At 40.5% G+C, this 14,968-nt stretch overlaps 1 long non-coding RNA gene across 3 annotated transcripts in view; it reads right to left on the bottom strand.

The window, feature by feature from the left end:
- LOC144308088 (uncharacterized) overlaps positions 1-14,968 on the bottom strand; it is a 478,315-nt gene that overhangs the window by 363,172 nt on the left and 100,175 nt on the right. For all 3 annotated transcript variants that reach the window (XR_013374734.1, XR_013374736.1, XR_013374735.1), the window contains exons 9-10: positions 7,251-7,365; positions 1,467-1,587 (exon numbers count right to left, since the gene is read on the bottom strand). This is a non-coding gene — a long non-coding RNA (uncharacterized LOC144308088). The remainder of the gene's footprint in view (positions 1-1,466; positions 1,588-7,250; positions 7,366-14,968) is intronic.

Raw genomic sequence — 14,968 nt, 5'->3', positions numbered from 1 at the left:
TAAGGTTCTCTCCAGTTCTGAGATTCCAGGATCCCCAAAATTCTTTACTGCGTAGACTAGATCTCTGTATGCATGAGATCAATGAGGTCAGACAGGACCCAAATTCAACTCAGTTTGGTAAACACTGTACTAGTGTCAAGTACATCTCTCTTGGAATAGAGAAATTAAAGTCCAATTTTCTCAGGGGCTTCCCAGCACCAGAATTCTGACACCTTCCATTGTCAGTGTCCCAGTGTAAGAGGGTAACTCATTGACTGCTCCTTGAGTATCTGGCCTTATGTTCAGCCAACCATGTTGTCTGACCTGTTTTTGCCTTTTCTGGAAATAGTCCTTTGATGAGATGCAGAAGCTCTGCGAAGACTCTGGTATAAGGACACAGCAACAAATGATTGGTTTTCCCACCTTGCTTTTCCACATCAGTGTCAAAGTCAGTAAGAAACAAGCATGGCACTCAATGATTCTTGGCTTGGGTCCCATGGTCTCTAGGAAATGCATTTCCAGAGCCAGCCAGGGCTTGGTTTCATTTCCTCCCCATAAGCAAGGAGTGGGGGGAAGGGTATTTTTGGCTTCGAAATCCTGTTTGGCTGGTTGAGAACTCCACTTTGATCATTTTTATTCATTCTGTAATATTATTTCTTAAAAGTGATGCTCTCTGCATCTCATTTTGGGGCTCTACTCACACTGATCAAAGATAATGACATTCCTAGTGAGCAAAAGATACCATTTCCCAGCTCAGTATTTTTCTAGGACAATTTGTTAAAGCAGATTTTAGGGGAGGCTAGGAAGTGGGGGAAGCACTCCAACTCATGTTGCTGTGGCAACTTCTACAAAAGCTAACCGTACACTTGCTCTGCCTCTGAGTGCAGTTTTACTTCTTAAAATATCATCGATTTTCATGGTGCAGAGATGTAATTAGCCAGGTCTGTAGAGGGGGAGGATTTCTCTCTTTCTCTCTCTCTCTCATAGGTACTAGAAGGTCAGACTGAGACAAAGCCTTTTCACAGATACAATAACTAGAGTTTCAACAGCCATTCCAGGTGTACCTAGATGGAGCAATGTATGGCGAGTACGAAGGCATCCGGCCCCAGAGATCAGCACCGTTAGCCCTTTGCTAGGACTACTGAAGACAATCACTTGGGAACTAGTAGAGGTTATCATCACAATGCAATTCTCAGCACATAAGTCAAGAAAGTGACCTGGCAAACCTGCTATGTAACACTTTGCATGGTTCATTTCTTTTGTGGAACCTTTTTAAACTGGCTGCACAAGTTATGAAGCTTTGCAGTGCCAGTCTCAGACAAGTGTCAGATGTAAACAGGTACAGAGCAATTGTTCTCTGCAGGGCAGTGGGAAATGACCTCCATGTGGTAGAAGACAGCTGCTGCCAGCAAAGGACATAGGAAATGCAGTGCCAGTCTTCAGGAGCTTCATCATAAATGGAAGGAAAGTACAAATAAATGACATACCTTACACCATGAAAATATACATCCAGCTCCTCCCCGTCCACTGTATCCATCACATCACTGGCAAGAGAATCTTCAAGATGGGTTTCACAGTCCTCAAGAATCAGCAACAGACTCCCTTTTCCTGTAGAATAAAACTGAATTGTCCATGTGGAATTCTCCGCCTTCTTCCATGTGGCCCAACCATGTCACCACCATTTTTCTTGTGCAATCCTCCCCCAGCATAAACATACAACTGTTGGTCTCCAAGGCCATCTGACCATTACTGGTCCTCCAACTCTTGCCATATTTTGCACCTCTGCCTGTCACCAGGTTATTTCTACACTGGCCTTCCATGTTGCCTTTAGACCTCCCTAAATAGGCAAATCCTTCTCAGCCTTCACAGATACTTTCAGACCCCACTTCTTCCAAGAAGCCAACCTTGATTCTCCCTTCCTTTTCACTCTGCTTTTACCTCTGTTGTAGTATTTGTATTCTAGTTGCGTGCTTCCCCTTTTTCCTTCCTGCTACTATGAATTCCGTGAGGGTAGAGACTGAGCCTTTTCTACCCCACATTCTCCCAGAGCTTAAGTGAGTGGTCTGCACAAAATAACCCTCTAAAAGTACCCATTGGGTGCACAAACCTACACACACAACTCTCAGGTGTGGGCACGTGTTTGTGTATACGATGAGTGCCTAACCCTAAGATCCAATTAAGCTTTGGCCATTGTGGGAGAGACTGGACTGGGTTTGGGGTCAGGTGGAACTCATCTAAGATTAGATGAAGGAGGGATCTTCAGCAGTGTTTTATAGGAAAGAATCTGTTCTGCCAAAAAAAGAAAAAGGAAAAAAAAAAGTTAAAGCACATTCCAAACACAGGGGAGACAGCATGTGGAAAGGCTGGAGGGCAAGAATGGAGTCATGTGAAAGCTGGTTTGCCTAGAATGCCAATTAATACCAGAGAGGTTAAGTGCATTTGAGGAGAATGAAAGATTTTTAAAACATCCTATTCTATTTCCCTTCTTTTTCCCGCATGAAGGTTGCATAACAGAAGGAATGAGGGCTTTTGGAGCTGAGCAGCCTATTTATAAAGTCCACTTCAATTGTTCACAGTGTGACAAAGATTGCTTAATTTCTGCAAGCCTCAGTTTTCTTATCTGCAAAATGGAAGAAATATCTTGTAGTATGGATTACATGATGCAGAGAACTGCCTCGAATACCACACATGGTAAGCAACAAACACTTATCCACATGTTCCCCTATAGCGTCATAACCTAACATACAGAAGCATTTAACACCAGGGGCACCTGGGTGGCTCAGTTGGTTAGTGTTCAACTCTTTGATTTTGGCTCAGGTTGTGGTCTCACAGTTCTGAGATCGAGCCTAGCATTGGGCTCCTCTCTGGGCTGAAGCCTGCTTAAGGTTCTCTCTCTCTCTTTCTCTGGCCCTCCCTCACCTCTCCTCATTCCTTCACTTAAAAAAAAAAATTTAACTCTAGCTCAAAGCAAATCTCAACAATATCTGTACTTATTAAAGAAAACTCCTCCATTATCTTAAATACTTATTTTCTATTATGAGCTCTGTTTCATAGTTAAAGCGGGCACCTAAGTAGCTCAGTCAGTTGAGCATCCAACTCTTTGATTTTGGCTCAGGATCTCAGGATCCTGGGATCAAGCCTCATGTTGGGCTCTGCACTCAATGCAGTCTAAGTTCTCTCCTTCTGCCCCTCCCCCTATTTGCACACTGTCTCTCTTTCTCTAAAATAAGTAAATAAATCATTTGGGGTGACTGGGTGGCTCAGTCGATTGAGCCTTGGCTCAGGTTATGATCCCAGCATCCCGGCATCAAGCTCCACATCAGGCTCCCTAGTCAGGTCCCTCTCTCTGAGAGAGAGGGCTGTCCTTGGGACAAAAGAAGGCATTTAAAATTAATGGCTGCAGCCACTCTGGAAAACTGTGTGGAGATTCCTCAAAGAGTTAAAAATAGATCTGCCCTATGACCCAGCAATTGCACTGCTGGGGATTTACCCCAAAGATACAGATGCAGTGAAACACTGGGACACCTGCACCCCAATGTTTACAGCAGCAATGTCCACAATAGCCAAACTGTGGAAGGAGCCTCGCTCGGTGTCCATCGAAAGATGAATGGATAAAGAAGATGTGGTCTATGTATACAATGGAATATTACTCGGCCATTACAAACGACAAATACCCACCATTTGCTTCGACGTGGATGGAACTGGAGGGTATTATGCTGAGTGACATAAGTCAATCCGAGAAGGACAAACATATGGTCTCATTCATTTGAGGAATATAAAAAATAGTGAAAGGGAATAGAGGGGAAAGAAGAGAAAATGAGTGGGAAATATCAGAGAGGGAGACAGAACATGAGAGACTCCTCACTCTGGGAAACAAACAAGGGGTGGTGGAAAGGGAGGTGGGCAGGGGGTGGGGGTCACGGGCACTGAGGGGGGGCACTTGATAGGATGAGCACTGGGTGTTATGCTATATGTTGGCAAATTGAACTCCAATAAAAAAAAAAGTAAAATTAATAGCTATACTGGTCATAGTGACTCAAATCCAAAGAAGAGAGTATAGGAAGGAAAGACACTAACTTTACAGTGCAGAAGGCTGACAAGTACTGTTCTTAACAAGCAAGCAAAGGCAACATCATTCATGATGGCTGCTGTTGACCTCATGGACCTCTGATACGGTGGGGTGGGATGGGAAGGGCACTTCTCCTCTGTGGTATAAAGGTAGGAGGGGTAAAAATAAGTGCAAAACACCAGGCTTCAAGTGGTTAGTATGTGAACAAATGAATCTGATCATTTGGACAGTGGTGGAATCAACAATTACTTGACTGGAGACAGTACAGAGAAAAAGTACAAACAAGATTGCATGGGGGTACTTAGAGAAAACATCTGCAGAGGAAAGAGGGTTGTCCTATGCACTGCAGGATGCCGACCAGCATCCCTGGCCTTTACCAACTAGATGCCAATAGCACCTCTCCAGGTGACCACCAAAAATGTCTCCAGACATTGCCAAACATCCCCTGGGGATATGAGTTGGGGGTATCTGTCTCTCTACTTCACACCTTTTACCTGGTTAAGAACCACTCATATAAGAAAACTGGCGTGCTCTATCATAAAGATCAGTCTCATGAAAAATGGATAACTAAAAATAAAGGATGGGAGGCAACGGGCCTATTGCAGATAACACACAATAACCAAACGCATTCCAGACATATAACCAACAATCACTTCCTAAATGTAAACACAGATTTCACTCACAGATGTTCTACTATATTAACAGCTCATCAGAGCAGTTCTACATTTTCATGGACATATCAATCCCCTCGGGGTATCCTGAAGACACAGCTTCTCAATCTGCAGGTCTGGGTGGGGCCTGAGTGTCTACATTGCTAATGAGATCCCAGGGGCTGCCCCCTCACATCACACCTGGCCCACATCTAGAGTACGGCTCACTGCAGGAAGCAAGGTCTATGGGGAGAGGAACAAAAAAGCAGAATTCTCTTCTTGGTACCGTGGTGCTTACAAACTGGCTTTTTAAAAAACATACATATGTTAAACAGTTGCTAACCCATTTGCAGTGGATGTATCATCTTAAAAAAAATATTTAAGACTAGAAGTGCCTAATTGCTCAACTACTGTGACTGAGATTTCTTCTTTTTGAGGGGATGAGAACAGCATGTTTATCATCTAAAGGAAGTAAGCACCTATGGTTAAATTCAGGATAATCAACTGTATCAGTACTTAAAATATTTGGAAAGTGCGATAAAATTATCAAAAGTTTCCACAAAACACATTTTTCAGAGTTTTCACTTTAAAATAGGTCTTATTTATTAAAGAAAATCTGGGGAAAATAAAATGAAGCCACAGCTCCATCATTTAAGCTTAATCGCCTGACCTTTTTAAATATTTTATTTCAGACCTTTTCCACATGCATAGGTTTGTTGTGTTTCTTGTCATATAGAGGGTTGCATCCTTTCTCTCTGACTTACTAGCCAAAGTGCTGCTCTATATTACCAGAAACTTCACAAACATATTAATAACCCAATAATATTCCATAATCATATTTAACATGCCACCCTCTGAAGTGAGAAAGCACTGAGATGGAGCTTTCGTCCAAAACAACCTACAATTTGATTGGTCTCACTCCTCTTTGGTGTGTTGATCACAGCTTAATGAAATGCTGAAATGACTGGAATGCTTTTTTCCTTCCCACCCTGAATTATTTGGAATTGGAGTGCCCAGAATGGTCTAGCTGTAAAGTAGCTAACAGGCCTGAAACATTCACAATGCCTGTCCATGACGGAGAGGAGTAGGCTACACCCTGGTTAAGGTAATGAGCCGTATGACCTCATTCATACTTTGGCTCTGTTTTGCTGGGTCACTTGCTGCCCCTTCTGACCCTCAAAGTTGTAGGGAGATCTCTGTATCCCAGCCAGCTAAAGCATGTACAACTGCCCAAAATTTCTTTAAGTGACTGGTTTCCTCACCACATACCCACCATTCCACATAACATCTTGGATTTTTTTTTTTCTCAATTTCCTCCTCACTCCCTGCCACGTGAGTTTGCTCTCTGTACATCCCCTCAGATGTTCACCTTCACAGCAAGGCTTTGAAACTAGGTTCTGAAAGACCATGTGATTTCATTACCTAGCAGCATACGTGATTTTTCTGGTTTTTTGTTTTGTTTTTAAAAACAGCAGTGAAACAGAAAACTGAACCAGGCTCTGACATTCACACCATGCTGGTGGAGAAAAGAGGAAGAAATTTAACTTTCTGCACTCAACAGATTTTCAAGACCAAAACCCATACCCTGAAGCAAACCATGTGAGTATATGTGAACAAGTGCCTGGTTACAGGACAGAGACCCATGGATACGATTTGTTTCCTTACTTACTTTGAGGAATACTGCAAAATAGGGTCGACTTCAAAAAGGCAGATTCCAAGTTTGGGTGTTTAAAAAAAAAGTAGAATTTGGGTAGCCCAAAGAGAAAATGAGGAAATATTCAGGAAATAATAAATATTGGGACACTTCATCACCTTTAATTTCTGTTCTTTCACTGAATTATCTGGAATTGGACCACACTGGGTGGTTCTACCTACCTTGTACAATATGTACCTGTGAGTCAAATAGAAATGAACATATACCCATCATGCTATTGCTTTTCTTTGCTGAATCGGTTTTCTTCATTTTTAAAATGGATGGAAATGAATTATCCTCTTTCCACTCAAAGAGGGCAATCCCAGGTCTCCCAGACAAGGGGTCCAAAGTGCCAATAATCAAGCTGTTTCTCAATGGCCCAGGGGAGGAGAGACCACCTGCCACAGGATCACCTGGGGAACTTGTTATGCGTGTGGATTCCTGGATGCCATCCCAGACCTGGTGAATGTGAATCTTGGGCAAGGGCCAGAGAATAGGCATGTTTAACAAGCCTCCTTGGGGATTCTTGTGCTGAAGGGAAGGACTACAGGTTTCAGTGTCTGGAGATGAGATCAACAACTACCGGGCCAGGTGTTACAAAACGCACCTCAAGTTCCAGAGCAAGCAGAAATTGCCTGTGGGTCTTTAGAGAAAGTCTTAGGCTAAAGGAGTATTTGGAGGATCCCTACTAGGGTCTGCAAACAGTGTCTCTTCAGTTTGACAGATGTGATAAGCCCTTTTAGGTTTGCAGACTACGTCATAAGATAAGACTGAGTGAGGGAATGCAGGGCAACAGGAGGAGAGAAAGGCACTCAAGTGCAGCCACCTGCAGAGAATACAACAGGGGACTTTTTCCCACCGTCATCTCACAGCATGGCCCTGCGGGTAAAGTCCTCTGCTGAATGTTCCACTCTCCTTGGGCTTGTGACAGGAACATGCTGGTAAGGGTGTCATCCTCATCAGTAGGCTGTTTCCTGGGAGGGGAACACCAACAGAGGAGGTAAGAGCATTGTCATAAGCAATTCCAAGAGGTGTTCCACAAAGGTGCTGAGAAACCCAGCACCTAGCTGGTGGCTTCTGTGTGACAGAGAAGATGGTAATGCTAAAATGCTACCTAAAAAATGTCAGGGTTCTTTGCTTTCCTCTGGAAAGAAACTTCTCTCAGGAATTATATTAGGAACATACGTTGGGGATAACTTCAAGTTGAGGGGTCTTCTTCTGAAGACCATTCTGTGGACAGTGGGTGTATGATTCTTGTATGGAAAAATTAAAAGAATATTCTGTTCATTTCTTCATAGGTCAAACTGTTAAAGGGTGGTGACTTCACATGTTCTTCTGCTCTAGTGGCCAGTATGTCTCTGCCTGCTGTCAGGACACTCTCATCTGGCATAAGGCTCATTTTATATTGCATAATTTCGTCTGGATCTTTACCTAATACCTGTAGTACATCTACAAAGAGCTTGTTTCCAAATAAAGTCACATTCTGAGGTTTCAGATGGACATGAATTTGGGGGGGGTCACCATCAACCACTACAGAAGGGATGTATGTTTGTGAAATAATTCTCTATGTGAAAGGAAAACTCCGTGAGTTTAGGTACAACTGGTTGCTGCTTCTTTAAATGTTTGGAAGAATTCACGAGTACGCTTACCTGGACCTGGAGTTATCTTTAAGGGAACGTTTTTAGTTATGGATTTCATTTCTTTAAAACAGACCACAATTCAAATTTCCTCCATGTTTTCTCAGAAATTCATCCTTTCCATCTAAATACTGACATATATTGGTAAAAGACTATTTTCTTTTTAATGTCTGGCACAAGGGTGTAGTTCTATCCTCCTTTTCACTCCTGAACTTGGTTTCTCATGCCTCCTTTTCATTAGTCTTCCTATGGATTTATCAATCTTACGAGTGCTTTCGAAGAGCAAGCTTTGCTTTTGAACTTTGACTCTCTTGATTTTTCTGTTCTATACTTCTTTTCCATCTTACTCATTTCTGTTATTTTCTTCTCTTTTGAGTTAATCTACTGTGTGAACTTCTGGAGATGATGGTTAGATCCTTAGTTTCTAGCAGTTCACCTTTTCTCATCCATGCCTGTAATGGAAAACACGGTCTTCCATTCATGGTCCTTACCCAATCCCATACATTTTGAATTGCCATGTTTTCACTGCCATTCAAATATTTTCCAGTTTCCACTGTATTTTTCCTTCACTTATGAACTGTTTAGAATTATCCTAATTTCTAAATATTGGGGAACTTTCTAGTTGCCTGTTTGTGGCTGATTTCTAAAATTCTTGCATTATAGTCAAGTAATATACTCTGTAAGATTTTAATCTCTTAAATTTGTTGCTACTTTATGAGTCCATATAGGCTTGATATTGGTAAATTTTCTATGTGCACTTTGAAAATATTTTGCAGTTTGAGGTATACAGATGTATATATGTCAGTTGAGAAAAGTGTGCTGAAAATGTTTAAATGCTGTTTCTGATTTTTTTGTCTACTTACTCTTTCAGGTGTGAAGAGAGATGTATTAAAATTTCACACACACAAAAAGCCAAACATCTCTAGTAGGGAATGGTGCTGTCTCTTCCTTGCCAACAACACTGGGTGTGAATACAGTCCTGTCCTTAATAGGAAAGGGCAAAGACCTGCTGCATTAGTTTCAAGGAACTTTCCATATCCAAAATCAAGTCAGGGGAAGGAGGCCACCATTCTGCAAATGGTGGCTGGATTTGCCTCTGTGTTCAGTCACAGTAAAGGAAGGAATCCCAGTGTGTTTGGCAGCCACCAGCCCCTTCCCTCCGAAGGACCTAGAGCAGCCCAGGGGCAGGGAGTCACTACACCACATTCCCCAAACTGCCAATGTGCAGGATGGAAACCAGCTTCTAGTGCGTTCCTGTATGTCCCTGTCCTACAGCACCTCTGACTCCTACCTGAGCCTTCTCTAGTTCCCAGGTAATTTACCCTTCCTCTTAGATTCTGGAGAGAACCCCTAAGTAAGAATTTTTTTTCCAGATGCTTCTCTCAGCAGAGATGGAAGGTTTGGAACTTTGTTGTAGCATTTTTATGTATGTATGTATGTATTTATTTATTTATTTATAAAGACTTATATACATATATTTATAAGCTAATGATGAATGTGTTAAGTTTACCTTAGATCAACCTTTATATAATTATATAATATAAATCACATTATGTATATATCAGATATATCATATATTGTGCATATAATATATACAATATAAATATATACTGTTTGTCTTACTATATAATTAGAAAACATTGAAAACACAAATTATAATTTAATAAAAATTACATATGTATATATAAATCCTTATAGTAATGCATATTTAGCATATGAATTATTCATATAAATTTGTTATATAAATTTACAGGTCTATATTAATTTAAGTATACTGATTTTTATATTGCTATGATTCTTTATATAAAGATAATCTAATCTCTGCTGGATTACTGTCTTGCCTTTTCTGCTGGTTTTAAAAGAAATTAAAACGTTTTCATGGGCCATAGGCACTAGGCTTCCCACACTGAAAAGTCTGTGCTACCTCCCCCAAGACTGTGAGGAAAGTATGATACTGTGTGAGGAGGTGAAATAAGTGGTTATTCTGCCCTTGAGGAGAGGAGACATCATAAACTTAGCAGGACAATGTGCAAGGCCCTGTGGGAACTCGGTAAATGTTTAATGATGATCCTTGATGTTATTTATCTCCATGCACTTTTATGTGGCTCACTTTTGAGACGTATTCTATCCCCAAATCCAGGGAAATTAATTGAATTTCTATAAGAGTTCAGGTGCACATATCACCAACAGACAAGTAGGGGAAACCCCTGGGGAATTTTGTCCTTCTCTATAATAGGAAAGTGTGTTTGATACAGCTTGGTTTTGCCCTGTTAGAAATCACCCTGCTCAATAACAGCTGCCAACACTATGGGCACAGGACTCTGTTTATCTGCACAGTTTTGTGTGTGTGTTTTGTTTTTTGTTTGTTTGGTTGGTTGTGCACAGTTTAGACTTGGAGCAAATCTGGAAGATTTTATTCTTGTATTTCTGTAGTGATGTACAGAATACAATAAAAAATGTGAAATGATGTGGAAAAAAAGTCTTTAAAGGGTGATTGCATTCATTGCAAATGATTTATCACTGGCTGAAACCTGCCCAATCTTCATCAGATGGGAACATAGTGTTTGCCAGGGCATTTTCTTAATAAGAAGAAAGATAAGGAAACACAGGAACAAGGGCTGTCTCTGAAATAAACATGAGGTCCTTCTATCACAAATGATTTCTGCTTCATGTAGTTTTGGGAGAATAATTTCACATGATTAAAAAAAAGAAAGAAAGAGAAAGAGAGAAGACTATGTTTTGGTTTCATGACTGAATTGGTTTTTTTCCCAAACAGAAAATACTCAAATATTTTAGGAGAGCTAGGTCATTTGAAACAAGAAAGGTGGCTGGGTTGAGATGGCAGATTCCCAGTATCCCCAGTTATATATGGAAAGAAGAGTAATTTCTCACTTACCTGAATATATGAATATAACTGGCAACAACAATAAAACCACAGTGAACCGACACTACTCCTGTTATAACTTACTCTTCATTTTAAATGAGAAAAATGACAGAATTTTCCATTAAAAGTTAAGGTTCTGAAGCCTCGTTCCTCATAAACACCTTATATTGCCCATTAGTGGAGGATTTGGGAACTGTGGTTACAACCTGACCTGTAATTTTTGTTCATCTTTAACTACAGTGTTGTCAGCCCCCATTCTAACTTATCCTGGGACAGAGACTTACTCCTGGTTTCCTTCCCCCCTTACAGTAGATAAGACACTAGAGGAAAATGTAATAATTTTAAAGACTTTGAAATTACACTACAAATCCCAGATAAAACCGTATAAGTTTCCTTTTGCTTCTGTTACAAATTACTTTAAATTCAGTGGCTTAAAGCAACATAAATTTATCATCTTGTAGTTCTGGAGGTCCGAAGTCCTAAAATCCAGGTGTCAACAAAGTTAGTTCCTTCTGGAGGGTCTACAAATCCATTCCCCTGCCTTTCCCAGCTTCTGAAGGCCACCTGCATTAGGTGACTCCAGGCTCCTTCCTCCATCTTCAAGCAGGAGTATAGCCTCTTCAACTGTCTCTAAATCTGCTTCCACTGTTACATCACCTTCACTGACTAACTCTCTCCCTTCTTCCCATAAGGACCCTTTAATTACATTAGGCCGACCCAGATTCTCCAGGATAATCTTCTCCATCTCAAAATCCGTAACTTCATCACAGTTGCAAAGTTCCATATTCACAGATCTGGAGAATTAAGGCAAGGACATCTTTGGAGGAGGCATTATTCTGTCTACCACAAACAACAAAGAAATTACCTACATTTCTCAAATTAGAAGACCATAACTACAGAATTCTCAAGGCTGTTTATCCACAGACCAGAGAGGTGAAGAAGAGATAACCGTACTTTAAGGTTCTGTCCTTCTAAAAAGATGCAATAAGCAACAACGAATGTATCACTAATAAATGGAAATTGAGATCCTGGGTTTTTTTTTTAACAGATTTTTTTTTTTAAGATTTTATTTATTTACTCATAGAGACAGAGAGAGAGGCAGAGACACAGGCAGAGGGAGAAGCAGGCTCCATGCAGAGAGCCTGACGTGGGACTCGATCCAGGGTCTCCAGGATCACGCCCTGGGCTGCAGGCGGCGCTAAACTGCTGCACCACTGGGGCTCTGCCTGAGATCCTGGGGTTTTTGAAGACAGCTAGTACACACCATCTTTGAGGCAGAGTCTTCCCCTAGAACACAGCAGTTAGGCCAAGGGAAGATTTTAGGGAGAGTGACAAATTCCATGTCTATACTTACTGAAGAATTACTCCCTTAGATGACAATCCTAAGGGAGTAATTAAATTCTAATCTCAGTGATTTAACACCATGGTGGTTTACTTCTCAGTCATAGAATGTCCTAGAGGCAGCTCTTCTCCAGGTGACTTGGACTGCCTACAATCTATGGCTTGGCCATCTTCAGCACATGACTTATGGAGCTAGATCCAACCAAGCAGGCAAGGTCAAGGAGGTCTTTATGGGTCAGTCCCATGTACAGATGACTTCTACTCACATTCCAGTGACTGGAACTCAGTCATGTGATCACAGCCAACTAAAAAGAAGACTGGTAAATGGAGTTCTCAGGAAGAAGAGGTCACTGATCAGCTAACTGGTTATTGCTGCACCCAGGGTTGACTGGCAAAATGCCTTCTAAGCCAGAGGAAATAACAAAAAATAATAATAATATTGTATAATTGTATTTTTCATCATGCATGTGAAAAAAAAATATTTAGCTCTCCTTTATCCATGACACTGAATTATGGTTCTTTGTGGTGACAGTTTGGGCAATCGTGAAGTCTACTCTAGACTCATTTCTGAAATGATTCAAACAGAGGAAAAATCATCAAAAATGTATAGAAAACATATTATTATTACAGAGGTATCAAATCAACATAGAGCTCAGTCTGAAATTTTCCAAATGATAATTCAAAATTTGCAAATAATGCTACAGCAACTGCATTTTCATGAAGAAGGAAAAAAAAATCTTGAATCCGACTTCACACCAAACACACAAGTTAACACAAAATGTACTGTATATGAAAGAGTTAAAACTATTAAATTTCTAGAACAGAGGAGAAAAATCTTTGGGAAACGGAATAAGGTGAGGATTTCTAAAGACGTTGAAAGGCACAATTATTTTCTAAAATATTATAGAATTGACAGTGTTGAGATTAAAATTTTTTGCTCTTTGAAAGACAGTTAAGGGGTATCTGGGTGGCTCAGTTGGTTAAGCATCTGATTCTTGATTTTGGTTCAGGCCATGATCTTAGGGTTGTGAGATCAAGCCCCACATCTAGCTCAGTGGTGGGCATGGGTCCTGCTTGAGATTCTCTCTCTTCCTTTCCCTCTGCCACTACCCCTCACTCGGACTTTCTCTCTCAAAAAGCAAAACAAAATAAAAAATGAAAGACGCTGTTAAAAAAATAAAAAGGAAATTTTAGACTAGGAAAAGATATCTGACAAGAGTACATAACTAACTCTTATACTCAGTAATGAGAAGACATTCCAATTTTTTTTTTAAGATTTTATTTATTGGGATACCTGGGTGGCTGAGCAGTATCTGCCTTCAGCTAAGGGCGTGATCCCAGGGTCCAGGATCGAGTCCTGCATTGGGCTCCTTACATGGAGCCTGCTTCTGCCTATGTCTCTCCCTGTAGGGAGCTCAATGCAAGACTTGACCCCAGGACCCCCAGATCATGTCCTGAGTCAAAGGCAGACACTCAACCACTGAGCCACCCAACCCAGGTGTCCTGACAATCCATTTTTTAATGGGCAAAATATTGCAACAGACATCTCAAAAGAGAAAATATAAATAACCAATATGAATATAAAAAGATGCTCAAAGTTATTACTCATCAGGGCAATCCAAATTAAAAATTCTTACATACTTACTAAGACTGCTAAAGTTAAAGAGACAGGGCAGCCCATGTGGCTCAGCAGTAGCACCGCCTTCAGTCCAGGTCGGGATCCTGGACAACCGGGATCGAGTCCCATGTCGGGCTTCCTGCATGAAGCCTGCTTCTCCCTCTGCCTGTGTCTCTGCCTCTCTCTCTCTCTCTCTCTGTGTCTCTCATGAATAAATAAATAAAATCTTTAAAAAAATAAAATAAAATAAAGAGACGGACAATAACAGCTACTGACGAAAATGCAGAGCAAGTAGACCTCTCATATATTGCTAGTAGAAATACAAAATGGCTCTTATAAAGTTAAACACACACTTATCACATGACCCAATAATTGTACTTCTAGTTATTTAAAGGAAGGGAAAACATATGTCGACACAAAGACTGGAATGGGAATTATTATTATAGTGGCTTTATTCACAACTGCCAAAAACTGGAAACAAACCAAATATTACTCAACGCATAAACAAATGGTGATATACATCTATAAAACTGAGTGCTTTTCAAGTATAAAAAGGAAAGAACCACTGACACACAAAAAATACAGATGAACCTCAAAAGTATTATGCTAAATGAAAGAAGCCAGATACAAAAGCCTCATACTATGTCCTTCTAGTTATATGACATTTTAGAAAAGGCCAAACTATGCACAGAAGGACTCCACACTAGGTTTAATGCTCTGTTGTTGCTATCTTTAAGTTCTGAGAAAAGGGCTCCATGTTTTCATTGTGTACTGGACTGCAATTATATAGTTAGTCCTGCTCCGCCTGGCCATTGCAGTGTTTTTTAAAATATGAGCACATATAGATAGTTCTCACAGTTAGGTATTCCCAATGGGCCCAAGCATTCCCAATTTTCTTACACCCAGAACTACTTTAAACATTAACATTAATTACTGCCTGACCCCAGAAGATATTTGAGTTTTCCAAACTTGCAAAAGCATGTTGGCCACCTGCCCTAAGAAATCACTAAAAACAAAAACAAAAGAATAAAGATGGGTATACACATAAGATAGAATATGTTAGCCAAATTTACACTAACTCCCCTATACTCTCTATT

Source organism: Canis aureus, chromosome X (genome assembly GCF_053574225.1).
Source record: "Canis aureus isolate CA01 chromosome X, VMU_Caureus_v.1.0, whole genome shotgun sequence".
Classification (NCBI taxonomy): Eukaryota; Metazoa; Chordata; class Mammalia; order Carnivora; family Canidae; genus Canis; species Canis aureus.
The sequence above is the reverse complement of the archived record's forward strand: the minus strand, read 5'-3'. Positions and strand labels throughout refer to the sequence as shown.